This window comes from Diceros bicornis, chromosome 29 (assembly GCF_020826845.1).
Source record: "Diceros bicornis minor isolate mBicDic1 chromosome 29, mDicBic1.mat.cur, whole genome shotgun sequence".
In the NCBI taxonomy this organism is placed as follows: Eukaryota; Metazoa; Chordata; class Mammalia; order Perissodactyla; family Rhinocerotidae; genus Diceros; species Diceros bicornis.
Window position 1 is genome coordinate 15262840 of NC_080768.1, and position 25930 is coordinate 15288769.

A 25930-nucleotide genomic window follows, 5' to 3' on the forward strand; every position below is an offset into this window, starting at 1 on the left:
AGACCCCACAGTCCCTGTCAGGGGCTCTCCCTTGCATATCCCAGCTCCCTTTCTCTTCTCTTCCTTTCTTTGAACTGACCTCACATCCTCCTACCCTGGTCATGTCCAATTCTCCAACAACAACACGCAGCTGGAAATGGCTGGAGAAACGCAACCATGCTGCTGGCCGTGCTTGAAAGCCCTGGTCAGGAACCTCCAGTGGGCCAGGGAGCCTGTCACCTGTCCTGTGGGTTCACTCCCCCTCATTTTGATCGCTGTTTTGCAAATAGTCCCCCTCTCAGATCCCCAAAACCTCTTCTGTGCATCTGATGGAGACATCCAGAAGTCCCATAAGTGCCACCCTACATCCACACACCTACCCACAAACTTCACCCTTGCCCCTGTTAATCTGGGTGAGCTGTGGGTGTGCCTATCTCAGGCCAATCTCTCATTTGTATCCTAAATCCACTCTTCTCACTGTTTAAGAACATCATTCCAACAACAGCCCCTCTCTCTCTTGCATCACCAACTTTTCCTTTTCCGTTAGACCATTCATCCCACCAGCGTACAAACATTCTTTACATCTGAAAAAAATAAAATAAAGCAAACCACGTGTTCTTCCCAGCCTCCACCTCAATTCTCCACTCCCTCCCATTTACAGCAAAACTTCTCGGAAGAGTTTTCTCTGGGACCCGTCTCCAGATCCAATCCGTAATCAGATCCTGTTGGTTCTACCTTCAAAATGTACCCATAATATGACATCTCACTGCCTACCACCTCTGCTGCCGATACCTAGGTCCAAACCACTGTCACCTCTTGCCTGGATTATTGCAATAGCCTCCTGACTGTTTCCCTGCATCCAGCCCTGCTCTCTTCAGCAGAGAAAGGCGCTCCTCTGCTCAAAGCCTCCAGTGGCTTCCCATTTACACTCAGAGTGGAAGCCTTGTGTGAGTAAAAAGCCTTACATGACCCTCACAGCCTCCCCCCACCACTGTGATGCTATCTCCTGACCCCTGTCCCATCCTCGTGCCTGAGCCCCAGCCACAATGCTCCCCACTATAATGCTCTTTCCCCACCAGGCCACATCTCACCCCTTCCCCTCCTTCAGGTCTCTGCTTCAATGTCCCCTCATCAGGGCAGCCTTCACCAGTGAGCCTATTTCAGATTGCCTCATTTCCTAATCCTCTCCCCTGCTGCATTTTTTTCCATGGGCTTTATCACCATCTGACATACCATGTATTTTCTTTTTCACTTTATTGTATTTCTCCCCCACTAGGATGCAAGCTCTGTGAGAGCAGGACTTTTTTACTTGTTTTTGCATGACTTTATCTTCAGTAGGAGATAGTGCAATCGCTCCAGGAATGGCAGATAATATTGTCGATATTATTATGATGACGCTCCCAGGAAGACAACTGGAAGAGCTAGCAGTAAGTCTAGTTAACCCGCTTTACAAATATGAGAATGTAGAAATGTGAGCCAGGCTGAGCTGCAAAGATGCCTCTCCAATGAGCTACAACTCCTGACGTCCACGCCTTCATATAGTCCCATCCCCTTGAATCTGGTTTGACCCTACTGAGCTCCAAGGCTGGGTCAGAAGCAACGTCTGCTGCACTCTGTTGGATGGCATGTTCTTGGGGAAGGCACTGCCAGAAGGAAGTTCTACTACCCTGAGATTGCTGCGTTGTGAGGAGACTCAAGCTAGCCAGGTGGAGAGGCTGTGGGGAGAGAGAGAGGCAACCAGCCAGCCCCCAGATGTTCGAGTCCTCCCAGCCTAGGCACATACCATGTGACTCAAGAAGCCTTCTTGACATCCAGTCAAGTGCCATCCAGTGACCCCAGCCCCAACCAACATCTGATTACAACTGCATGAGAGATCCCACGGGAGAATCACCTAGCTGAACCCAGCCAAGCCACTGAACCATGAGAGAGAAAACTACATTGTTGTTCCAATTCACTATGTTTGGGAACGGTTGGTTACACAGCAATAGATAACTAGAAAGGGGACATCCTTAAAGGCAGCCCCTCCTAGTGCCTGGAGTGCAGTCAGATTTGCCAAGGCCGCTCAGCATAGGTGTGCTCTGCTTAAAGAAACTCCAACATGAGAAATTTTGTTTAAAAGAAATAAATTAAGGCCTTATAAAACCATTGTCTTATTATAAGTGCAGCTTCCAAGGTATTTGTAAGCATTCATTAAGAGGGAAATAGCTACTTACCAGAAACTTATGAGCAGAAAAACAGGAAGAAAAATGTTGGAAATAACTACCTTTTAAAGATAATTCAGTACCAAAGTAAAGCATCCTAGAATTTATAGTGTAAGTAAATGAGATAATTATGCAATGACCAAAATTGAATTCACGCATAACCTTTTAGGAACAAACACTGATGTTAGATGTCATTAAGTATACTTGTACTTCAAAAGTTAAATCTCATAACCACAGTAATCCAGGTCGCTTCAACCCCCCACCTGCTTTAGCCTTGATTAACCAGCCTAGGATACAACCAAGGAAAAACAGAATTGAAAACTGAATTTCCCAGGCTGGTGGCCTACCGAGCCCCACTTTGCCAGACAGCTGCCAAAGGTCTACTTTCTCTAACACCTCTGAAGAGGAGCTTCTACTGTTTATGCAAAGTTGAATGATGCAGTATTTCAATAAGAAGATTCATTAACTCACAAACCTGTCCAAATGTGTTGTGAGTAAAATAAAGTTACATGCTTTTAGATATTATGGAAGATTACTGAAGATTTAGAAAATATTTACCATTTTTGTTTTTAAACCAGGTTTGTAAACCAAAGCATTTGCCCAATTTTGGATTCTCACCAGAGCATCAGAATACAACAGAACTGTAGAAGAAAGAATAGCATTCAATTCAGGACTAGAAAAAGAACTACTTACTCCCTCAGGGAAGCCTTGTTGGTGTGTGGGTGGGAGAGCATTGAGGGCCCTGGCTGAGCACAGTTCTGATGAGCGCACAGTGGGAATAAATCAGACGGTGTTAATATTCTGATAGAGAAGTGGATTGCAGGCTGGCCTGTTCTGTGGCTGGGAAAGAGTGAAATATAGCATTCTTTGATGTTTTTATTTAAGGCTTTTGCTCAATAATTCAATAAGAAGATCCATTAACCCATGAAACCATCAAAATGTGTCAGGAGTAGAGTAAAATGACACGCTTGTTAGACATTATTGAAGATTTAGGGAATATTTACATTTTGTGTTAATTGGCATTTACCTATAATCAAAGGGGGGTTGAACAAGCCCTCCACATGGGCAGTGCATGAATGAGAAGAAAATAGAGGTGAGTGAAATTTATGAGAAGTGGGATTTTCTTCCTTACTAGATTGTTGTTTACTTTTTTTTGTTAATAATTTTATTTATTTATTTTTCCCCCCAAAGCTCCAGTAGATAGTTGTATGTCATAGCTGCACATCCCTCTAGTTGCTGTATGTGGGACGCAGCCTCAGCATGGTGGGAGAAGCAATGCGTCGGTGCGCGCCTGGGATCCGAACCTGGGCAGCCAGCAGCAGAGCGCGCACTTAACCGCTAAGCCACGGGGCTGGCCCTGTTGTTTACTTTTCCTTTAAAAAATTGATATCCTCTGGCGAATGTCTCTAGGAGAAAAAGAAAAGGCTCTTTCTGACGAAGAATTCTTCTACTTTAAAAGTGCTGGTCATGCTTAGATGTTGAGAACTGAAACGTACAATCGTCTAGGTAAATGGATTTGTTCAGCACAAAGAAGACTAATCAGGCGTCTGTAGTGCTCAGCTCTACCTTCAGGTCCAAGTAAGGTCTGCAGGAAAGATGCTCCTGGCTCCTCGGGAAGGCGGAGCAGGAGGAGAGGGAAGGGCTCTGAGTTCAAATGCTTTGGGGGTTTAAGAAGTGTGAGGCCCTTGAGTAGTGAACATTTCGGAAATAAGATAGATGCAATAAAAGAACTGCTGGAAGACAAATGATGGCATTGAGGCCACGAAGAGATGGACCCAAAATGCCCACAGAGAAGAACTGGAAAGAAAAATGCAGCCAGGGAGAATGAGGGAGAGGTGGGATGGGAATGTGTGGGTTTCCAGCTGCTCTTCTCTTTGCAGTGACTCCAATATGATGAGAAAAATGAAACAGAATCCATTCAAAACAAAAATCAGCTAGCAGACCTGAAAAGAAAGAAATTTCACAGTACATTTCCATTTTTCATGCTGATTTTGGTGAATATTTTTAGTACAAGATTCAGAAGAATGTCTTTGTTAATAAAAGATTTCTGATGGTTTGCCTCCCACCACCAATGAGGGAAGAGAAGCCACCGCCAGTGTTAGAAAACACTTCGGGGGAATTCTGAAAATTGCACAACTGAGGCCACCTGGTGGCTCTCTGACCCCTGTAGGTGCTGGCGGGGTAGTGTTGGGGTGTGTGCGTGCACGCGCGCGTGTGCGCAAGTGTATGTGTGATGGGATGCGCGTGGGGTATTGAGGGTTCTGACATCAACTAAGATTCTGGTCACCAATTATTCCAATGTGTGTGGGGGGTTGGTTTCCATACTTACCCTTCAGATGCCAGTAGCAAGTCCAGGTTGTCACTGGTTATGTCACTGGTTGACAGACTGGTTATAGATTGGACATTCCAACAACCCCCTTCTTGCATTGGATTAATTTGCTAGAGCAGCTCATAAAATTCAGGGAAATATTTTACTTACTAGGTTACCAGTTTATTATGAAATGATATAACACAAGAACAGCCAGATGGAAGAGATGCATAGCACAAGGTATGGGGAAAGGGTAGGGAGCTTCCATACTCCCTCTGAGCACGTTACTCTCCCAAAATCTCCATGTGTTCACCAACCTGGAAGCTCTTTGAACCCCATCCTTTGGGCTTTTATGGAGGCTTCATTACACAGGTATGATTGATTAAACCATTGGCCATTGGCGACTGATTCAACCTACAGCTCCTCTCCCCTCCTTGGAGGTCAAAGGGGTGGGACTGAAAGTTCCAACCTTCTGATCACATGATTGGTTCTCCGCAACCAGCCCCCTTCCTGAGGTGTGGTTCAAAAGTCACCTCATTAACTTAACAGAGACACCTTTGTAGCTGTCATCACTTAGAAAATTACAAGAGTTTTAGGAGATCGGTGCCAGAAAGAGGGACGAAGACCAAATAAATATGACTTATTATAAATCACTATCACATGTGTGTAGGTGGGAGATGGGTGTTGGTTGGTATTGTAACCTAACCCCCAGCCTCACTCTTCTCCCAGTATTGCTGTGACTTCCTCGGAGGGGTGAGGCCCTCCTGCTGGCCAACATTCCTCTCTCATGGGCCTGCTCTGTGGAGTGATGGCTGTCGCCACAAGTCCACAGGTGCGGAAAGTCTGATGAGGACCCAAAAGGGAAGAGCCCAGAGGGACCCCTCTATGAGCAAAGCAAGCTCTTTGAGAAAGGGAGGCAGAGATTAAGCAAATGTAGACTTACAGGCTCTGCGACCTGAAGAGAAAGAAGACTTGAGCTCAAAAACTTCCAGGGCACCCATGTCTGTAATTTTCTTCCTTCCTTCCTTCCTTCCTTCCTTCCTTCCTTCCTTCCTTCCTTCCTTCCTTCCTTCCTTCCTTCCTTCCTTCCTTCCTCCCTTCCTCCCTTCCTCCCTTCCTCCCTTCCTTCCTTTTTTTTTGCTGAGGAAGATTTGCCCTGAGCTAACATCTGTGCCCATCTTCCTCTATTTTGTATGTGGGTTGCCACCACAGCATGGCCACCAATGAGTGGTGTAGGTCTACGCCCAGGAACCAAATCTGGGCATTAAGATGAATCGAAAAATAAATAGAGGGATGTATAGATGGATAGATATGTGATAAAACAAATATAGTGAAATGTTAATGACAGAGCCAAGGTGGTAGGTAGATGTGTGTTTATTATAAAGTTCTTTCCACTTTCCTGTATGTTTGAAAATGTGTATAATAAAATGTTAGAGGAAAAACCAGACCAAGTGATTCTTAACTGGAATCTAGAAATCAGAATTAGCACTTGTTCCCTCCCATGGAGCTTTGTTTCAGCAGCAGTTCCTTTTCAAATGTACCTGGTCCACATTCACACATTTCCTTGGGGCAAATTCTCAAGGCCCCTCTGAATATATTCAACCTGCCATTGAGAAGAAAGAAACGGTAGAATTAACCAGCACATTTCACAAGAGAGACTTCCACAGTAAAACACCTTTTTCTAACTCTTGCTGGTAAATTTCTCCCCAGAAAACCTCCCCTTACCTTTATGTATATAAGGTCATTGAAAAAAGAAAAAAAAAAAAAAAAAGAATTTCAGGGCCGGCCCAGTGGCGCAGCGGTTAAGTGCACGTGCTCCACTGCGGCAGTCCAGGGTTTGCAGGTTCGGATCCAGGTGGGGATCTATACACTGCTTATCAAGCCATGCTGTGGAGGCGTCCCACATAAAGTAGAGGAAGATGGGCACGGATGTTAGCAGAGGGCCAGTCTTCCTCAGCAAATAGAGGAGAATTGGCAACAGATGTTAGTTCAGGGCTGATCTTCCTCACCAAAAAAAAAAACTTTGCCTAGCACACAGTTTCACACACAGTGGGTGTTGGAATTGTTGTTGAAGTGTTTGTTTCTAGAAGTCCATCTCTAATTAGGTTGATTACTGACTGATTACTGACCGACCAACCAGAAGGACTCAGGCACAGAACAGCCGGAGTCTTTTTGTCTGTGACATAAAAGAGCCCATGTACAAAATGAGGAATTAGTGCCAGAAATACTGGTGACAATCAAGGAAGCAAGTTAGTATCAATGGAGATAAAATTCAGGATGCTAAGAATTCAACTGTATCTGTTTACACTGTCGTAGACCCTGCTGGATGATAAGAAGGGACAAGAGGAGGAGTACTGAGTTAGATAAGGAAGTTTGTTTTCTGTTTCTTCCACCTGCTGGCTTTGTGACCTTGGACAATAACTTCATTGACTCCTAGGTGCCTTATCTATAGTGTGGAGAGGATCATGCCTACTTTGCAGAGTGGTGATAAGGGTCAGATGAGATCATGAATGGAAGGGATTTCAGGGAGCATGCAGGAGAGGCACATTCATAAGACTGGAGACTTGGAAGATGGCTCAGGCGAGAAAGAAAAAGGAGTGCCTATGGAGAATGATAAGGACACAGACCTGGTAGAGAAAGAGCGTATGGAATAAGGTTTGCAGCATGTTAAATAAGAGTGACTGAAGGGAAATTTGCTTCTGGTAATGACCGATGAACCTCCTAGGGGACCAACTCTCCCACAGATAACGGCCATGAACTCTGAACAAAATACAAAAAACAATACTCAAAGGCACCGGAAAGTGACTAAAAACAGGCAGATTCTGGAAGAAAGGAATGGCACTGTGTGAGTTGCTTGTTTTCATGTTGTGGGAGATCAAAATTTGGCCACCCTGAAATATGTCTCTTTACCTTGATTATTTTCTCTGATGGACATTTGACCTCCCCCACTAACTGCCTAAAGGAATTTAACTCTGGCTATGGACGGACTGGCAGGGTCCTCACTAAACCCATCCTTTTCAAACTTCTGTTTACCAAATATTTACATTTGTAAAGGTATCTGCCTCTGTGTAGTGGGAAGAGGGGGGGGATGAACTTATCTGTGATATCAGGATAGAAGAAGAAGACTTAACTCTACATACTCTGGATTACTATAATTCCTGTCTCTCCAGCCACATTCTCTATAGGTGACCCTGCAAAGCATTGTCTGACAAACATTTACATTTCCCTCTTCATGTAAATTGTCTTCTTCCCCTCTGAAATCCCAAAACACCACCCACCCCCAATATCCTCCTTTGTCTTTAGCTGAAGATAGTATTTAAGATGAGAGTCTCTGCTATTGTGTTGAGAAACTCAGTTTCCCTGGTTTCTTTCATGTATATATGTTATTAAACTTGGTATTATTTTCTCCTGCTAACCTGTCTTTTTAATTATTTGGCCAGCGAGAAGAACCTTAAGGGAAAGGGCTGAGGGGGATTCTCCCTCACCCCCGACAATGTCTCCAACCACAGTCTGCAACCTACAGAGTGGCTAAAACTGAGGGTGATCAACCAACCCAGTTTTTCCAGGGATGTCCCAGTTTTAGCACTGAAAGTCCTATGTTCCAGGAAAACCCTCAGTTCTGGGCAAACCAGAATGGTAGGTTGCCCTACCAAAACTCCAACAGCAAACCTGCAGTGTTTCTGGCCTGAAGGGCAGTAGATCGACTTTGGGACAATCACAGCCACTGGGAGGTGAGAGGAGAATGCCAGAGAGTCCCAGTGAAAGGGACCCCCATTTCTGTGAATAACTCTGCCCAAATCTCTAGCTGACATCTGAACCCCACATGCCGGGAGCAGACTTAACGCAGCCCTGCTAAGAATAGAAGAATTGAACTGAGATTTCAGCTGCTGGCCGAGAGAGAGGGTTTGCTGTCTGAATCCAAACAAGTTAATTGCCTGGTAACACAACAACAACAAAACCAATAACATTCAGAGCTGTGTAACAGAATCCAGAGTCTCCACAACATAATGTGCACAATGTCCAAGATGAAATCCAGGATTACTCAACATACCAAAAACAAGAACATTTGACCCATTTTCAAAAGAAAAGATCCACCATGAGATAATCCAAGATATTGAAATTAGCACACAAGGATTTTAAAGCAGCTATAGTAACTATGCTCACAGACTAAAGGGAAATAAGTCCACAATGAATGAAAAGATAGAAAATTTCAGAGGAGAAAAAAGAAACTGTAAAAAGGAACTGTTAGTCAGAGAAACAGAACCGATAGGATGTGTGATATATAAAGGAGAGATTTATTTTAAGGAATTGGCTCATGTGATTATGGAAGTCAGCAAGTCTAATCCACAGGGTAGACCAGCAGTCTGAAGACCCAAGGATGAGCTGATGTTACAGTTCAAGTCTGAAGGCCATCAGGCTGGAGACCCAGAAACGAGTCAACATTACAGATAAAGTCCAAACTCAGTCTGCCATAGATCCAGAAAGAGCCCATGTTGCAGATGAAGTCTGAAGATAGTCTGCTGCAGAATTCCTGCTTGCTAGTGTGGGAAATCAGAATTGGCCACACACAAAATATGTGTCTTTACCTTGATTATTTTCTCTGAAGGACATTTGACCTTCTCCCAAACTGCCTAAAAGCGATAGACTGGGAAGGTCCTTGCTAAGACCAGACATTTACATTTGTAAGGGAAATCTCCATTTGTAAAGGTATTTCCCTCTCTGTACTGGGAAGAGGGAGGACGACCTCATCTCTAGAGATGTATCAATGTGGAAGGCGAGGCTGCATAATAACCTTACTGTGCTTTTCTGGTAATCTCCCATAACTGACTCCCCACCACCAACATCCTCCTTTGTCTTTACCTAAATCTATTTAAGAAGAGAAACTCTACCATCTTGTCCAGAAGCTCAGTTTCCCTGGTTTCTCCCATGTATACATGTTATAAAGCTTTGTTTGATTTTCTCCTACTATTCGGTCTCATGTGAATTTAATTTGTAGCCCAGCCAGAAAGGACCCAGTGTGGGTAGAGGATAGTGTTCCTCCCCTTCACTAGCAAGAGGTCACCCTTTTGTTCTATTCAAGCTTTCAGCTGATTGGATGAGGCCCACCCAAATTATGGAGGGCAATCTGCTTTACTCAAAGTCTACTGATTTAAATGTGACTCTCACAGAAACATTGAGAATAATGTTTGACCAAATCTCTGGGCACCATGACCCAGTCAAGTTGACACATAAGATTAACCATCACAGGAACTAGGTGAAATTCCTAAAAAAATTAAATTGTCATATCTGAAAAAAAAAAGAAAAAGAAAAGTGTCATATCCAAAACCAAAGAAAAGTGTGATATCGGAAACCCTCCCCCCCAAAAATTCCAATGGATGGACTTAATAGCAGAATGTAGATGACAGAGGAACAAGTCAGTGATCAATAGAAATAGATCAATAGAAGTTAATCAATCTTTGGGGCCGCCCCAGTGGCATAGTGGTGAAGTTAGCACATTCTGCTTCAGCATACTAGAGTTTGCCAGTTTGGATCCTGGGCACAGACCTACTCACCGCTCATCAAGCCATGCTGAGGCAGTGTCCCACATAAAAGAACTAGAAGGACCTACAACTAGGATATGCAGCTAGGTACTGGGGCTTTGGGGAGAAAAAAGAAAAAGACAAAGATTGGCAACAGATGTTAGCTCAGGGCCAATCTTCCTCAAAAAGAACAAAAAAGAAGTTAGTCAATCTGAATAAAAGATAAAAAATGATTGAAAAAGATGGACAGAGGCCTATGAGACAATATCAAAAGGTCAAACACGCACGTAATTAGAGTCCCAGGACAGGAGGAAGAAAAAGAGGCCAAGCACAATTTGAAGAAATAATGGTTGAAAATTGGTGAAAGATATGAATTTCCAGATTCAAGAAAATGAAGGAACTCAAGCAGAATAAATGTGAATAAAGCCATGCCTAGGGATGATATAGGCAAATGCTGACAAACAAAAATATAGAGAAAACCTTGAAAGCAGACAGAGAAAAATGACACATGGGGAAACGATGCAAGTTATCACTGGCTGCTCATCAGAAGCACTGTGAGGTCAGAAGACAGTGGAAAAACATCTTTCAAGGGCTGAAAGAAAAACATTTAACCCAGAATTCTGTATCTAGTGAAAATACTACTCAAGGATGAAAGCAAGATGAAGATATCTTCAGAGAAAAGAAAACTAAGGGACATCATTGCCAGCAGACCTGTACTACAAGAAATTCTAAAGTAAGGTCTTCAGGCAAAAGAAAATTATATTATAAGGAAACTCAGATCTTCAGGAAGGAATGAAAAGGAAAAGATGGCTAATATCTGGGTAATTATAAAAGACTATTTTCCATTTTAATTTCTTTAAAATTGATACGACTGTTTAAAGCAAAAATTATAACATTGTCTAGGCCTACAAAGCTAAAAAGCTAGAATAATCCACTGGAAGTTGATTTAGGGCCAGTGCCTCCACAGCAGAGGGAGACGTGTGTGGTGTCTGTCATTAGATTGCTCTAGACCAGGAAGGAGACAAAGGTTGCAGGTTCTATGGATGCCCAAGACCTGAGCACACATAAATGCAGCACTTCTGTAATAAGAGGACTCCAAGCAGAGTGGTTATTGAAGCCTTGAAGGCCTGACCCCCAGCTAGTCTTTAGTTTAGAAGCCTCAGCAAAGCGTTCCCACAAGCTATACTTGAGTTGACGTGGATTATTTGTAATGCTGCATCCTAAATAACAGCTACCATTTACATTTGCAAACAGAGATGATTTTAGTTCTCTTTCTGATCTTTATGCCTTTGTATCTTTTTCTTGACTTATTTCAAAAGCTAGGACCTGGAATAGAATAGAGAGATTGGACATCCTTACTTTGTTCCTGACCTTGGGGAGAAAGCATTCAATATTTCACCATTAATTATGATGTTAGCTCCGGGTTTTTCATAGATGCTCTTTTTCAGGTTGAGAGAGTTACCTTCTCTCCTATTTGGCTGATAGATTTTTGTTTTTGTTTTTGTTTTATCACAAATGAGTATTGAATTTTTTCCAAATACTTTTTCTGCATCTATGGAAATAATCATATGATATCTCTCTTCTATTCCATAAATATGATAAACACAGATTGATTTTTGACTGTTTAATCAACTTTGCACTCCTGGGATAAAATCTACTTGGTCACGATATTTATCCTTTTTACATATTGCTGAATTTGATTAGCTAATATTTTGTTGAGGATTCTTGTGTCTATATGCATGAGGGATATTGGCCTCTAATTTTCTTTTTTTGGTAATATTTTGTCAAGTTTTGGTATTAGGGCTATGTTGGCCTCATAAAATGAGTTAGAAGTGTTTCCTCTTACTCTATTTTCAAAAAGAATTATTTTTTTTCTTAACTATTTGATAGAATTCACCAGTGAAACAATATGAGCCTGGAATTTTCTTTCTGGGGTTTTTGATAACAAATTCAATTACTTTAATAGATACAGGGCTATTCAAATACTCTGTTTCATCCTGTGTCAGTTTTTATAAGTTACTTAAGGAATTTGTCCAATTTCATCTAAATTGTTGAATTTGTTGCCATAAAGTTGTTCATAATATTCTCTATTATTTTTTTAATGTGTGTAGGATCTGTAGTGATAACCCCTTTCATTCCTGATATTGGTGATTTATATCCAACCATGTTGTAGCATATATCAGTACTTCATTCATTTTTATTGCTGAATAATTTCATTGAATGGATAGACCACATTTTATTTATCCATTCATCAGTTGATGGACATTTGAGTTGTTAACACTTTTTGGCTCTTATGAATAACTATGCTCTAAAAATTCATGTACGAGTTCTTGTGTGGACTCCTCTAGCTTTTAAATTGGCTTGCTACTGTGATCCCAATAGGCCTTCCTATCACCACCCACTCTCAGTTCCTCATTGCTGTGTAATCGAGGAGATTCTTTTGGTTCCTGTCCCTGAAAGGCAAGCGGATCATGTAGCCTGAGCTGGATTAAGCCTGGGGTGAAATCTTGAGGTGCCTCAGACACCTGGACACTCAGGCAGCCTGAAGTTGGAGTTGCTGCAGGAGGTGCAGAAAAAGACACAGCAGGTGCAGGATTTTATGACTTGCTTGAGAGCCCTTGTTTGAGAATTCTCATGCAGTATGTAATTTGTCAATTCATATTAATGAACGCATATATCGTTAAGCAGTATGATTTGCCTTTTAGATTAGCTTTATTCCTATGCACATTCTTTTATCCCTGGAAACCCTTAGGAAGAGCTTGTTATGTTCTAGAGGAAGATTTCACCCCTCGGAATCCATTTCCTCCCCTGCAATTTGTATATAACTCTGAAGGACAAAATGACAATATTTGATTTTCTTTCACATTTTTATCATTTACCTTAGCCAGAACCACTTCTTCTGAAGTCTATAAAGAATCTTCATATTAAATGAGAATTTGGCAAGTCCTTCCTTTTCCTTTTAAAGGGCTTGTGGGTGAAATTATTGAAAGAACTTTACATCTGATAAGAGACTAGGTCTTGAATTGACTCAATAAGTAAAGAAAGGAGGAGCAGAAGGAGGTTAACTATGTGTGAGTTTATAGATGTTTTGGTGTCTGGGGTCCATGAAAATAGTATATTACCTCACTGTAAATATTAACTCTGCAAGAGTCTGCGTCTTTAAACACGATTTACCAGGAGAAGCTCCCGGGAATGAAGAGATGCTCTGCTCTTAATGATCTTTTCAACACTACCTCCAGGTACCTAGGACCCTGCAGGGAATTCCTGGGATGTGTAGTCCTTAAGATGCTGATTTCCAGTGTTGAATAGTTTGTAAAGGAAAAAAGAAAAGGAATCTTCTCCATGTAATACAAAAACTAGAACACTCTACAATTAATCCTTTAAGAACAATTACAGTAATTGCTATTGGTCTGGAGACGCCAGGGGTTTAAATATTCAGTAGATAATTTTTTTAAGGAGATAAAAGTGGACTCTTTGACCAAGATTATTAGCGGAGGCAAGGCTTATCTGGGGACACACCAGTCATGCATATCCTTCTGCTGTGAATGCAGACGTAGCCTGACTTTCTTATCTCTGCTGGCCTCTCTGGAAAAATCACCTGCTTTATCACTTCCTGCTGGGTCTGTCACGGTGCCACCAGGCACCATGACTTGCCTTGCTGGTCCCCAGGGTATGACCATTCCCCACTGGTGATGCCCTGATGTCCTGAGTTCTCATGGTTCCCAAGCTCTGGAATAGGAAACTGTGCCAGAGGGAGGGATCTCAAGGCACTATGGCTTCAGCCCTAGTATCTTATCAAGTATCTTATCAAAACAGATCTTTCCATTTTTTTCATGGCCTCTCTCTCTCTCTAGATGTGTGTGTACAAAATAGACTGGGCCAGAAACAGGTTAGAGGAACAGCCCCCCACCCCCCTGGTATTCAGAACCTCTTCATGCCAAACTTCTTGCCCGTGGCTGGGTCTCTTTCCAGGAAGCTCCCCAGCTTTTGCAGATGGAGTTCTGATGGGTCACCATACCAGTTCTCCAGCAGTAACCCAGGCTGAGCTCCTTCCTGAGAAGCTCCTCAGCCCCCCAAAATACACTTCTTTTGGTCCTATTCTGCCTGTCTATCAGGGACAACAGAGGATGATTGCTCAAGTGACAGCTCCACCACATGGTCTTACAAATAAGCTATTTTTGGTAAACTTATTTATAAGCTTCTATTTTTCAAACACTGACAACTGTCTGCCCAATTATTCCTTAAGGTATAAATATACTATCATAAAGAATGATTTAAAATAGGTTGGGCAATCATTTAAAAGATAACTGGTTGCAATAATCCAGTATTCTGGCAGAATCCTTTTGCAGATAATGCTACGGTTTCACCCACATTTTTGATGAGTCTGAGAAGAAAAGAATCAAGGCTTTTTGTTGGTAAAGAGGGAGCAACTGAACCGTGGTCTTGAAACCAATGCTTAAAATGACTCAGTACTTCCGCCAACAGAATGGAAAGAAAGATGAAGGCCGAAGGAAGGGCTTGAAGGAAGACATCGCTGGTAAAGTATGTGCCAGTGCCGAAGATGGCGAAGTTGGCTTTCTGTTGGTGTTTTTTGAGATTCTGGACGTTTACTGGTTATATTTCATTCCTTAGGGAAACCATTCTTGAATTTCACCACAAAAAGCACACAGAAAACCATTTTGTTGGTTCAAACCTTCTCTTTGGGTCCTCCACTCTTATTCTGCTGCTACAGAGAGTGAATTCCAGAAGGATTTCAGGCAGCACCTCGGAAAAATAGACTCTGGGAACTTGGAGCCCTAAGAAATACCCATTTTTAGTCAGAGGCTGGGCAAACGCAAATTTGCGTCCTCAGGAGGCTAGGAATGTCATTCATTCAGTCATCAATCGTTATTAAGCACCTACAATTAAGTGTCAGGCGCTGGCAATTCAGCTGTGAGTAAATACAGTCCCCGCATTTAACCCAGGGGTTCGGGGGCATGTGGGGAAAAGGGCAAATGATAGGCTATAACAGTGTGGTGCACGGTATTATCGGGTTATTGGAGGTCATTTTCCTCCACTTCCTTCATTTGCTCTTTGACACGGTTCCTGATCAGGCCGTTCCTCCGCTCTGCTTCGCTGGCCGTGCTTCCTTAGTGCACGCAGATTCCAGAGATCTGTGAAGCAACAGAAAACCTGTTCCCTGCCGTGTCCGCACCCACACTGCAGCTCTTTGCTATAAGCTTCTGAGGACTAGTAGGATGGTACTCATAGCCTCTCCTTCCCGTGTGTCCCCTGCTGCCTCTTCAACAGCAGCACCACCTCTGTAAGAACTTGTTGAGGAGAGAAAGGATGATCTCGCTGCTCATTTTGAGCCTCTATGGTGTGTTAAGAGCATTTGCTGGCTGCTTTATGCACATTAGCCTTGATGCTCACCCACCTTGATGAGTAGGTGTTCATACCCTCGTTTTATAAATGAGAATTGGAGAGTTTATAAAAATTTCCCAAGATCTCGTAACTAATAAGTTGCAGAGCCAAGACCCCAAACCGCGTCTATTTAATTCAAAAGCAATCATTAGAAAAATCTAAGTCTAGAATGGCCTGTGATACAAGTAGAAATACTAACTGAGTGAAAAACATTATGCATTTTCCTTTTTCTACAAATATGTGAGCAATCTGCCTATTATTTCACCCGTTAGATGACACTCCCAGGAGGAGACCCAGAGGAGCCACTGATTTAAGGGGTCAGAGAAGAGGGACGGTCGTCTAGGGTAGGAACTCTCATTCTCCTCTGTAGAGACAAGCTTGCCTTGACATATTATTTCCCAAGAATTCGCATGTTACACTCATTCGCATATTAATGTGCCGAGGGCATCACACAGAACGTTAGTGTCGTCCTTCACTGCTGTGTGGGTTGTCTTTGAAACTTTTCCCCCAAAGTGACCTCTAGCAAAGTCATTAAAATCAATGTAGATGTCCTGCTTTAGGCCCTTGTCACTCCAGCCCTGGGAAAGAGGAACAGTCTTACACTGATCCAAAGCCTGATCACCTGGGAAGGACAGAGAAGAAAATATAGCTTTCTTTAGTTATTTAACACTCCTGGCTAATTAAAAAGGAATTGCCATTTGGACTTGGGGGAAAATAAATTGAAGGGGAGAGGATTGTATTTTAGGTAAACCTTAAACTTAAAACACAATCCTCCACTCCCTTTAGTTTTTCTTTAGAACAAACTGGATTTAATCTTGCCGGATATTTGAGAAGAGTCAGACCAGGTAAGTCTAAGCCATTTGAAATGTTATTGTCTCTTGTATAAAAGTTGAACAAAATGAGAGTATAATCTGCAGATGAACCCGGGTCACCTAGATATTCCGCAGAAAGGCAGCTTTGCATAGGGAAACCCATGACTGCTTGTGACAATCAAAGTTTATTTTTTGTTTTAAAACTTGCAGTGGCATTAATTCTCTGTAAAGCTTTAGTCCTGCCTTGAACTTTTTTCTCATGCTTCTGTATGGAAACCACTGAGCGTGGTATTACACCCAACATACTTCAGTGATCATCCTGGGAAATGAAACTATCATGACTTACCCATGGGCAAGGAGTAAGGACCCCTGGCTCTGACTGACTAAGAGTGATGGAAATTTGGATCCCGGATGCCCCTCACAGATTTTATCCTGCCTGCAAGATAAATGATCACAAGTTTGATTACTCAGCAAGACGGTGATCACATTTTCAGGTGAAACTGGGGCTTCAAGGAGTGGAGGCTTGAGAAGGGACACACCACATTGACCCCAGTCCTACCCCGAACCCTCTTCCAGCTCAGAGTAAACCCCAGCTTCTGGTGTCTGTTGCGCATACCTCCCCTCATGGCCTCCAGTCTCTTTGGATGCCATATTTTTTGGCCTGACCTGAGCTGGTCTGGTTCCTGTCTCCTACTTTGGCATATGTACCAAGTTTTCCATATCTTAAAAGTCTAGCTCTGCCTCAAATAGCCTGGCTGTCTGGCTAAAGCCCAAGAAGCTTCTCGCCCACCCACACAACTGCTCAGTGACCTGAATGCACCTGAGTTTTAGGTGCCAGAGATGGAAGGACAAATAATTAATTGTAAGACTTTATTAATCAGTCTCTCCAAATGCAACAGAGGCAAAGAGCCAAGGGTATTTAGTCCTTTTTAGTTGTTTGCATCTAAATTAAATTAGTCATCACTTTCATCAATAGTAATTAATGTTTCCTGAGTGCTTATCAGTATCATGGCATTATATTAAGTCTGCCCAGGGTTTTTCATAGAGGATGTGAAATTTCTGGTCTCAATGAGCATTTAATAATAAGCAGGACATGGCAATTAATTAGCAACTATTTATGGAGTGCCTATTTAGCCTCAGCATTTTGCTAGAAGCTTGTATACCACAACTCAATAATAACAGGAGAGAGCCTTGACTAGTTGGAGGCTGCCTCCAAGAGCCTTGAGTCTGGCTTTTAGAGGACTCAGGAAGTTGGAGAGTTTGTGTCCTCAATTCCAGCCCCCAGGAAGCATTTGTTAGTCTTGAACCATCAACTATCAATGGTTTCCAAACAGGGACAGTGCTTCTCCCAGGAGGTGTTTGAAGATGTATGGGAGCATTTCTTATTTGCTTTTGGTTATTACAAATGAGCATTTAATATGTGAGGTCCAAGGATGCTAATATGCTACAATGTTCCAGACAGTCCTTTCCAATCAAGAACTTTCCCACTCAAAATGCCAATACAAACCCTATTGAAAGCTGATAGGCTAAAAGCTGTGAAATACTCAAAAGGTTGAGGAGTCCTCACTCTATTTCCTTCCCATGTACTTTAGGAAACCCTTGGGGAGGGACGGCATGGGGAGGGGGCAACAGTTAGGGTAACTCCAATTCTCCAGAATTCTAGGAGCCTCTGGCATTTGAGATTAAGCCTCAGTGGTCTGTTCTGCTAACAAGTCCAAAGGATCATGCCTTTCATGATTGTGGTTAAGTTACCTTTTTGGGGAGAAGTTAAGCAAGATTCTAAGTTCAGAATATTATTTGGCCTCTGTTTTTAAGTTGACAGTCATATCACAATATGTCTTTCAGAATAATTTTTCTTAATGACTATGACCAATTAAAAAAAGAGATACAGTGGGCTGACCTGGTGGTGTAGTGGTTGAGTTCACGTGCTATGCTTTGGGGGCCCAGGTTCATGGGTTCGGATCCCGGGCACAGACCTACACCACTCATCAAGCTATGGTATGGTGGCGACCTACATACAAAATAGAGGAAGACTGGCACAGATGTTAGCTCAGGACCAATCTTCCTCACCAAAGAGAGAGAGAGAGAGAGAGAGAGATACATGAAGTATAAAAGGGACAGTCGAGTGACCTGCAGTGAAGTTTATCAGATTCATCACTGCCCAGGCTCTGGGCATTCCCAAGATTACCTGAGTTCTGGCCAAACTGCCTGCAGACTTGCATCAAGAGGCCAATGAGGGGCAGCCTGAAAGCATAGAAAGAAGTAGATCAAGATGTGGCTGACCGAGGGACAGGTAACCCAAGGGACTGACATGGAAGAAAAGGAGAATGAAACACAGCCAAAGCAGAATGTGGACATGTTGGCCTGGATCTGCAAGACAGGGCAGTAAGTGTGGGGAAGGTGTTGAAGTTCAAATCCATTTGGAGCAATGCTCTTCAGGACCAGAAAAGTGACCTTGGAGAGTGACATCTGGCTCTGGGGAAGGCAGAGGGCATCTTTAGAGAGGGTGAGCCAAATCTTCACTCACTCCCAAGAAGGGTTTCTTGGATGATTAAGGCACAATTTCAAAAAGAAAAATGAAAAGTCCGTGAAGAATAGATTGGGAACTTTCATGTCAGTGTGTGGGCAGGAAAAGCTAGTAGGGTTGATTCCTAGGAGTGCTGTGGTCTGTGAGGAAGAGATACGGAGATGTAGAAAAGTCTTACGTGACCTTGGAGTCTCCCAGGGAGGCTGGTGATGTTGGCAGAAGGCCTTGAAATCCAAGTTCTACCATTTCCTACTGTGTGACCCTAAACATGTTATTGAACTCTCTGAGCCTCCATTTCCCCATCTTTAAATGAAGATATTACCCACTCTCAGCTTCTTGTGAAGATTAGGAATAATGTATTGAAAGCTAAATGCCCAGCTCCTCATAGGTGGTCAACAAATTGATGATAGGTATCATTATTATTTGATCTTTCTCTAAGAACACCCCATACCAACTCCATCCTACCTAAACTAAGATTTAATTCCAAAGTGTTCTTCCTAAATAGGTGTTTTGACATATTTTTCCAAAGCAATGATTATGGCATATTTGACCTGATCATCAGAAGCATTACTGTAAGATGCTTGATCATAATAACAGTATTAGTTAGAGCTGATGGTTGCAAGTGATAGTAAACCCCACTCAAACTTGCTTAAGATGAAAGTGGAATTTATTTCCCCATTTAAACTGAAAAACGTAAGGATGGGTCTGCGTGGTTTTAAGTATGGCCCCATGTGTGACTCAAACAATATTGCCAGGACTTGATTTCTCTCTTTCCTTCTTCTCATCTATTCTTGAATAGAAACTCCACTCATGGTGGCAACATGGCTTCAGCACCTCCAGACCCTTGATTCAAATCCTGACAGTTTCCTTAAAAGCCTTGGGACATAATCTGCTTGGATTAAATACTAGAGTCACATGTTCATCACCAAATCAATCACCATGGCTAAGAAGATCCAGTGCTCTGATCGGCCAGGCCTAGGTCACATGTTCCACCCTGGTGGGAGGAAGAAACCCACTAGAAGCACATGAACTGAGCAGGGAGACTGGCTATTCCCCCAAAAGAAATTCAGGATGAATGGATGTTGGGTAGGAAAACAATAAAAATCCACTCTCAAGTTCTTCACACATTGCAGGACCACAGTCAGGTTTCCTCGGGTGGTTAGAATACAGTGCACATCAGGCCATGGACAGACATTTACCAGCCAGGTGAGCCACACAGCTTGGTTTGGAATTTCTCCAAGTGTGGCCCATGGCTCACCACTGTCTGAATCACCTGGGATGCTTGCTAAAAGTTTAGGTTCTTGAGTCCTAACCTAGACCTACTTTATCATAAGCTCTGGAGCTGGGGCCCCAAATCAGAATGTTAAAATAAGCTCTCAGAATATTCTAATGTACAGAAAAGTATGAGAGTGACTGAAGCCTAAATTCTGGGCCATATCGATGATTGTGAAGGGCCTGGGAGAAATCATACTGGATCAGCCTTTATAGTCACAGCAAGAAGATCAGACAACGAACTCCGATATACCTCCTACATGGTATTGCCTTACTCATTTCTTTAAAGGAACCTCACACTGGTTTTGCATTTCATCATTCTGATGAGTTATCTTTTGGTTGAGGGACCACACAGAACTGCTGTCTTTCTTCGTGGGAAACTGAGGCATGATGGCTGGTAACTTTGCAGCAGAAACGACTTACTGTCTCTGAGTTCATGTCTTAATTTGCTCAGACTCCCATATCTCTGCTTTTCTGGCTTTGTTCTTCTCTATAAATAGTGCTGAACTACAGAAAAAGTCTAATAGACCAAGAGAATACCCAAAGCTGAAGAAATTCCCTGCGTTTTTAACACTAACTTTATTTATTTTCTCTTTTAAGAATCTCCATTTTGTTGACTGAACACCAGTTTTCTGAGTCCAGAGGGCCTCCCCTTCTTGGAGATCTGAATAATGCCAGAAATCCAATGAAAATACCACCAAGCACATTTGTGGGACATGCCTCTTCCCATAGGAAAACAAACAGAGCAGAGTAAACAATATAGAAGCTGCTGCCCACTTTAAATCCGTATCTAGAGAAATGTGGGCCCCAATGGACTTGACATCTTTAAATAAAAACGGGATCTGATTGAGCGATTGACACTCCCATGTCAGTGTATGTGCAGGATTCCAGCCATTCTGCTTTCAACATTCAACAGTGTTTTTATGTCTTTTTTATAGCATTCCTCTCTGCAAGTCTGCAGTAGGATTTCATATTGAATATTACTGTCAGGCAAAGGTTGTATGAAGCAACTTTATTATCACTTCTGTTTTCTAAGGGATCCTTTTATCCATACAGCCCAAGGCGGTGGTAGTCTTTTTTTGTAGCGGCAATATTCTGGGCTCATATCTACAGTAAGCAATTCGTATTACTTTCTGATTTTTTTCTACAGTGCTGTTTCCTAAAGAGCAGCCTTCCCTTTTATGTATTTGCTGATTATTATTTCTCCCCAGGTGTGTTACCTTACATTTATCTAAATTAAATCTCTTCTCACTTACCTCGCTTCCTCTCTAGGCTTACCAAATCTGACCACAATTTCATCTTTTTCTCCTCTCTCTTCCTTCCTCTCTTCTTCCTTCCCTCCCTTGCTTCCTTCTTTCCTTCCTTTCTTTATATCTCTTCTAGTTTAGTGGCACCAAATAGTTTTCCTCCTTCTTTTTAGTAGATAAATTGCAGAGTAAAAGTCTTGGCCAAAATGAATCCCAGCAGCATTATATTTCACACCTCCCCCATTTGAGAGAGAATCGTTAATAAGTACTTACCATTGTCAATCTGATTGTCAACAAGTATTAATAAAGACTTACCCTTGTCAATCTGATTGTCAACAAGCATTAATAAGGACTTACCATTGTCAATCTGATTGTCAACAAGCATTAATAAGGACTTACCATTGTCAATCTGATTGTCAACAAGCATTTGGCTTTTATCATGGGAGATAGCAGTGATGGTTGTGGACTTGGCGATGGTTGTGGATTTGCCTTTATCAGAGTCGCTTGGACCCTTATTTGTTACAGGGATCTTTTTCCCTTCCTGATTGATTTGGTTTTCCTTCTTATAATCATATATTGAACAGTTGGCAACTTTATGCTTCCTTTTCCCTTTAAAATAGGCATCGATGGGGCCAGCCTGGTGGTGTAGTGGTGTAGTGGTTTGCACACTCTGCTTCAGCAGCCCGGGGTTCAGGGCTTCAGATCCCAGGTGCAGACTGGCACACCACTCATTAAGCCATGCTGTGGTGGCAACCCACATACAAAATAGAGGAAGATGGGCACAGATGTTAGCTCAGCGACAATCTTCCTCAAGCAAAAAGAGGAAGATGGGGAACAGATGTTAGCTCCAGGCCAATCTTCCTCACAGACACACAAAAAATAGGCATTGATCTGAAGGGGCATGTATGCACACGAATATTTGCACATGTCCACACTGGAATTTTATCACATCATTACTTCCCCAGGCTACACTAAGATGGTAGCTGAGAAAAGCAGTGCTCAGTGGTTGGCAACTTGATTCTGAGTCAAGACTCCTGCCTTCTATTGCTGGTGCAGGACACTTGGTCTTTGTATCTTAGTGTTCTCAGTCTATAAAATGGAGAACACCCACAAGATGTAGGGAGTATGGGAACACACTAATGTATGGTAATATCTTTAAGAGGCTGTGATTTAAAAAATAAATGAAGCCTCAAAAATTAAAGTTCTAAAAAATATCATAACAAGAAGAGATCACACGTAACTTGGATTGCAGGGCTTGAAGCAGAGGATACAGGATTTGGGTAGTTAGCTTTGAACTGTAGTTATCCTTGAGGTATGACTGGGTTCTCAGACAGCTCACGAGCTGGTGACTGTGTGGTATGTATGATGTGTGGGTGTTGTCAGAACTGTTTCCAACATCTTTTAGTTTTGCTTCAACCCGTATTGCACTGATACATGCCACTTTTGAAAACTTGCTGAGTTCTCTGGATAATCCTAGAATCAAGTCAGTTTGGGCCACCCTGAGCACTCAAGTCAGTTTTTTCATCATTCATTTCAGAGAAACTAATGAAACTCATTTTCAAAATATGAAGTGACCTCCCCAAGATTACACAGTTAAATCACTTCTAGGTCCAGATCACAATCCAAGGTACAATTTTGTGTGATGGTCAAGAGCATAAGCTTTGGGGCCTAACAGACTTGGGTTCTAGAACCATCAGAAGGCAAGCAACAACTTTGTCATTATTTGCAGTCTTCTTGGGAGACCCAAGAAAATTGATCAAAAAGAGTTAGATATTACTAGTCATGTTTCCAGATGAATATCATAAAATGTCAATTATCCCTAAATTAATTTTCAGCTTGAATTCTATAGTCAGAACACATAATATCAATAAACCCAATTTTAAAAAGGAATAATGAGGGCAGACATGTATTAAAAGGTATTCAAATATATATTTATGTATGATACAAACATACAGACTCACCTACACACATAATAATTTAAGGATGTGATTCTTACACAGGAGTGGACAGACAAACCAGTGGAGGGAAGGGTGGATTTAGTGCTGAAAAACATTGAAGACCCATTTGGAAAGAAATTATTTATAGCCACTATTTCCACTACAGGAGAAAACAAATTTCAGGTGAACTAAAGCAGTAAATGTAAAAAAAAAAAGTCACAATAAGAACACTAGAAACAAAATAGCTGAATACATATATGACATATGGCTGAGAAAGGACTTTAAAAACATTTTTTTAATGGAAAAAGAAAAGAGCAACAAAGAAAAAGATCAATACATTTAGCTACATAAAAATGTAAAATTTAGGCACATAAGAATTAATTTACAACACACTACAATAAACTAGAAAATGACAGACATGGAGTTAATGTTCCTTCATTCAGCAAATATTTATTGAGTACCTACAATGCACTAGGCACCTTCTATGTGCTGGGTGTGCAGCAGCAGACAGTACAGACAGAACACCTGCCCCTGTGGCAGAGGGAGCAGAAAAAGATAAATTGTTAAGCCATAAACCCCAGATAGAAAAGTGGACAAAGGATACGAGCAGACAATTTACCTAAGAGAAAAATCGAACACCTAAGAAAACTGCTTGTGTTGTTCCTTCCGAAGTCTGGTCTAAATTCTGCAAACAGGACCTGTGTTGACCATCCAGCACCGCTCTATGAGCCCCGACTTACTCCTGTAGCTGCAGCGCAGGCCTTTGCCAACAGCTGGCTGGTCTGTCCTTCAGCCATGCTTTGCCATTCCTGCCACCATTCAGGGTTCCAGGCTCTGCAGCCAGTGCCTGGTTTGGGATCCTGGCTCCTCCACTTAGGAAGACCTTGGGCAGATTACTTAACCTCTCTGTGCCTCAGGTTTCCTCGTCTATGGCGTGCAGGTTAGCTAGTACCTACCTCATAGTGTTGGGGTGCGGATGAAATGAGCTAACATATGCAAAGTGCTTGGAACAGCGCCTGGTGCAGAGAAAGAACTCAATAAACAGCAGTTATCATTGACCTCCTCCTAAGACGCCCAGAGGAGGACTCTAGTGATGGGCAGTTGTGTTGGGGCAGGAGGAAGAACGCACTCCCCACAGGCAAGTGGGAGAGGGTCTCCGTTCAGGACCTCCCAGAGTTACAGCTACTGCGCTCACCCTAACGGCAAGACTCCTGCCATGAGACAGCTCGTGTAGGTAAGCCTGGGAGAACTCTGAACCAGGGAACTCCTGCTTTTCATTGACACATTGTGTCTTAGTTTTTTATGTCCAAATGCACTGCACTGCATACCTTCCTGCTGACTTTTCATGAACTAATTCTTGACAGTTCACAAGTTCTCTGTTTTGCCTGTCTCTCGAGCCAATGGGAAGCCACGAAAAAAACTTGACAAAAGGCCTCCTAAATAATGAATGAAAAAAAGAAATTTTGTTAGCGGTCCTCCCACTACCTTGTTGGCAACTACCTCTAACATACACATGTTTATTCTCCTGCCTTGGCCTCCTCAAGCATCCTCCATTGTAAATGCCACAATCCCGGGGTAGTATGCCAATGTTGCTCAGTCCTGTCTTGGAAGTGGCTCTAGGCAGCAAAACCATCCAAGGTAGGAGGGAGGTTTAAGGTTCACCTACCAAATGGCTGATGTGAAATTTGAGGGTCTCTTAGATCCTTGGCTTGAGAGCAAGGCCATGAACAACTAAGACTTTTGAAACATCTTTATTATACTTACTCCTTTATAAAGGACCGTAGGAAGGAGAAAGTATTATGTGGAGAATTTTGACTCTGGTATAAGTCTAGTGCTATCCCGGTTTCACAAAACCAAGATACATTTTGATATGGCAATAAAAACATAGCTCTTGGCCATACAGATTTTCCAAAAGCATAGAATATGACCAAATTCTTGTTTTCAAATTTGGAAATCCCTTCTCCTAACTCCAACCCTCCAGATTTGCAAGCAGGAATATATAATTCAACAAAAATTCATCTTCAAGTATATTAATACAGTTGTAAAACATAGGAGAGGTAACATGTATATAGCATGCATATATAAAACTAACAGACATGCAGCTTTGAAAAGGACTTCCTATTAAAGATTTAATATTAATTGTAGCAGAGCTTGGTTTCACCTTCATTTTTCCTTAATTCATGTTGTTTTTTTATAGTCCACACTTAAATGAAGCATTACATAAGGACATTTTTGCCTAGCAAAAAGTGGCTAGAGAACTATGGCCAAATAAACTCTCCCAGTGATAACCTAGAGGCCAGGTACATAAGTGAGTGAACAGACTGTATCAGACAATAGGACCAGTGGAGCCTGTAAACTGGAGATAAGCTGCTCCATCTACAGGGGCCAGCAGTCGCTCAGTGCCTGCTAATTGCTGCCATTCAGGATGAGGGTCCAATGATGCCAGAGCTTCCAATTTTTCAACACAAGTCAGAAATCCTGACTTTTATGAGAAATCTCCAAATACTGAAATTTTGAATGTTATGCAAAAATCAAAACAAAACACTGTATAGGGAAAGAAACAAATCACATCTGTAGTCTGGAAATGTTTTGTAGGCTACCAGTTAACAAGCTCTGCAATTAGTCAGGTATTTGATTTTGCTGTGTTTCGTTTTTAGTTATTTTAAATGCTATTTGCATTTGATAGCAAATGGAGAATTCTCACAAAGCATTGAATTTGAAGATA